The 3785-nt window shown below is 35.7% G+C and overlaps 1 long non-coding RNA gene across 2 annotated transcripts; it reads right to left on the bottom strand.

Moving 5' to 3' along the window:
- Positions 1-221: 221 nt before the first annotated feature.
- On the bottom strand, positions 222-2756 carry LOC113963280. 2 transcript variants are annotated; one of them, XR_003532705.1, is made up of 4 exons: positions 2679-2756; positions 2423-2550; positions 942-1031; positions 222-313 (listed from the first exon to the last, which is right to left on the bottom strand). It is a non-coding gene; the product is annotated as an uncharacterized LOC113963280 (long non-coding RNA). The 2 variants fall into 2 exon arrangements; XR_003532704.1 differs by lacking the exon at positions 222-313 and adding an exon at positions 786-859.
- Positions 2757-3785: the final 1029 nt, after the last annotated feature.

The following is a 3785-nucleotide window of genomic DNA, read 5'->3' on the forward strand; positions in this document are numbered from 1 at the left end:
ATTGCATCTTATTATACATGATATTACTTCCAAACCAAATCACTATAATTTTATTTCTCTAAAATCCACCCTCCACTCTCCATAACTGCTTATGCCACATTCAAATATCAGAAGACGAGACAATTAAGACATCTGAAATTCACCTTGAGTTTATTATTTTTGTAAATACCAAAATAAGAATTCAGAATTATCAGTAGTGAATGCTGATAGCATACACAAATAGATAATACTCCTATTATCTTCATTTTCGCTTCTTTTCTCAGTATTATTCTGTCTTGGATCTGTGTGGCTGCACTTTGGGAAAGGTACAAAACTGTACTCAAAAACACAAGTGTTAAATTGAAATTGTATGAGCTACTTCAAATCAGACAGTAAAGATGAGTATTTCATTCCAAGTAAAGTCAACAAACACCAATTTCTTAAACTTTGTTAAATTAAATATAGTTCTGCAATAAATTTAATGACACTTGATTTCATCTTATTTTCAGGTACATTTCAGAATTGAGTTTCCAGCTCAAAACAAAAAGCAGTGGATGTCCTGTGACATTATGCAGCTTATCAATGACAGAACTAAATGGCAAGTTACTGAAAATAGCCATCATAGTACTCCCTTTACAGCAAGCCTTTGCTTTGAATGTCATCTAACATTCTTAGCAAAAACATCCTGTATATGTTTTGATATAAGATAGCAGAGCTCAATTGTGCTGAATGACCTTTTGAAAATAATGCTGATTATTCATGGTTCTTTTTGCTCTTAAAATTATTGGTAATATTGGTATTGCTATCTCTGAACCTTCAATATTGCACTGACAAGTGTTCAAAGGTGTACTGAAAATATTTTTCCTGAACTATGGGGCACCTCAAAATGATAGCAGGTTATGTAGGAAAACTTAGAAAGAATAAAGAGAAGGGCAGAAAATCATCTTCCTTTTTTCACGTACCTGCTAGGACCAGATTTTGCATTTCCATGAATCAGCTACTCTTGCATTCAACTGGCAGATAATTTTCAAAGGGAAAAAAATATTCAACCTCTAAAAAAAAGTCAAAGAAGAGAGTAATAATATCCATTATCTGAGAGAACTGAATGTTTTGGGAAAAAATAAAGTAAAGCAAGTATTTCTGTAGGCCACTCCCAGTGCATGCAAGTCTGTATTCAGGAGAAAATTGGCCATTATAACTGAAAAAATGATTCTTGATGTCAATTTACATGGCAACATTTGTCAAAGATGCCATTTTCTTGATGATGTAATGATTCTGAAATAAAATATTTGCTTGTTTCTTGTTATTTTCCTTCCTATTCATGACATTTTTCTGTTCTTCCTTTTCCTTTGGTAGGAAGGAAATATGATTCGTTATACAGATGGTAGGGTGATTAGTGAATTAGCCATGTTTAGGATGGGAATTATTCTACTCATCCTCATTTGCATAAAAGACTTATCCCAAATACAGACATTTTCTTGAGTGGTCAACATCAAAGAGATATTTTCTCTTTAAATATGATTATGTGCACAAGGAAGAAAAACTTACTATGTAATGAACATGACTGCCACTTGTTAAGGGGGTACATAAGATAGCATCTAGTAGATACTTCTTGACATAGTCACTACACAAAGCAGCAATAAATTCATTCAAAATGTCTATTCAGACCTTTGGGGCATTAACTTATGTATAGGTTTGTGTGAAAATCCTCATAATAAAACCTATGAAACTAATCATTTCAGCTGAGCCAGTATTTCATTTTGAGTCTGCCTAAATGAAGAAAGTGATATATAAAGTAAAAAATATGTTTGAAAATGTGTGACAATTCAGGTAAATTCTGTGGCCTAATCTCTAATTTCATTGTTATATATTGGGTGATGAGTATCTCTTTGATTACATCCTCTTTAAGACTCAAGACTACATTTAAATTGCCGTTAGAAACTACTCCTTTTCTATGAATGTGTAATAAAATTCAAATTTTTAAACCTTGATCGAGAAGTTTCCTTAAGCACTCTGTTGAAAGGGACAATTCGCATATATTAATTTAGGAGCAATGTTTACTGTGTATTGAGAAATACACAGAAAACAAATCCAAATTAGATATGTTGCCTTAAGCAAGCAATGTTACTCCTCTGCCTACCATAATGCTTTAATGTTCCAGATAAAGGAAGAAAATGTGCTACAAAGCAAATTTAGGCTTTTATGGTAGGTAACAGCACAGCTCCCAGAGGCAGCCAATAGATGCAGTGGTTTGCACAGAAGTTTCTGGGCTCTGCTTCTTTCAGATTTTCTCTAGATCTTGTCAAGATTTCTGGGCACCTTGCCTGGGATACCCTCTGAAGGTTTCTGCTTCTAAGAGGTAAGGCTAAGAACAAAGGGGAGCCCTAGCAGCTCCTAAGGAACTCTGTCAGCTGTCATTGATCAAGGCTTTGTTCCAGCTAACCCTGGACTGGGGAGGATCAAGCTCTCTCATCCTGTTAAGTGCCAGGCAGTTTATGCATAAGGGTGATGTCAGAGTTTAACTCCAGCTAGCGGCTAAGCACCACACAGACACACTTAACTCACTCAACCCTGGTGGGATGGGGGAAACAATCAGAAGGATAAAAGTGAGAAAGCTCAGGGGTTGAGATAAAGACAGTTCGATAGGTAAAGCAAAAGCCGAGTACACACAAGCAAAATAAAATAAGGAACTAATTCACCACTTCCTTTTGGCAGGCAGGTGTTCAACCATCCTCAGAAAGGCAGGGCTCCATCGCTCGTAATGGTTACTTGGTAAGACAAACATCGTAAGGCTGATCATCCCAGCCCCCTGCCTCCTTCTTCTTCCCCCAGCTATGATGTCACATTGTGTGGGATATCTCTTTGGCTAGTTGGTGTCTGTTGTCCCAGTGTGCCCTCCCAACTTCTTGAGATCCCTCAACCTCCTTTCTGGTGGGGTGAGGAGCTGAAATAGCCCTGATTCTGTGTGAGCACAATAATACAGGCTATTTTGCAACAAGGCTTCTAGGGTGTTTGAATGGACTTTTTATCGTCTCTCACCTTGATGTAATACAGGATACATAGTAAATGACATGGGTTTTAACAAAAGTTTTGTGAAATATTGCTTCATGGATACTTGTAGATGGACCAGTAAATGAAACAGAAAATAATCTGAAATTACCGGTAAGTATGAACAGTTATATAACATATCTTTACTTGCAATACCATTTTCAGTGTTATTTATGCCAATGTCACTTTATAGATGTGGTTTGTATACTGTAGACACATTGCTAGGGTACAGAATCAATATGGTGTATTATTGCAAATCAAGATGTTCAGGATGGTTCTGGAGTTTGCTTGAAACTGTATATAAAAACAAGGAGTGAATGGCATGATAAACTTTGGTTCTTTGCCTGTTGCGCCTTTCCTCTCCTTCCCCATTTGGCTGCTACTTGAGATTATCATCTCTTCTAATATCTGAAAGCAGCAATATCTAGGAAAAAGAATGTAAGTGAACACAGACTCCTGTAGGTATTTTTTCCCAGCTTTATAGCTAGTATGGGTAGTTTTGGATAAAATGGAAGTGTGTTAAGAAAATGAGACTTGTGGCCTAAGAGACAACTGACATAGTAGAAAATAAAACTATGAATATAAAATGTAGTAGAATATGAATGTAGTAGAATATAAAAATATGCATTTTGCCTTATCCTTTGGCCAAAGGGAAGTAAGTCATACATGACATTTAATAAAAACTGAATCTTAAAGTAGATAATTAAGTGCTAAATTTCTAAACCAATTTATGTGTTTGATATAAACAATCCCTGTTA

Source organism: Neopelma chrysocephalum, unplaced genomic scaffold, assembly GCF_003984885.1.
Source record: "Neopelma chrysocephalum unplaced genomic scaffold, ASM398488v2 Primary Assembly neopelma1_24, whole genome shotgun sequence".
NCBI lineage: Eukaryota > Metazoa > Chordata > Aves > Passeriformes > Pipridae > Neopelma > Neopelma chrysocephalum.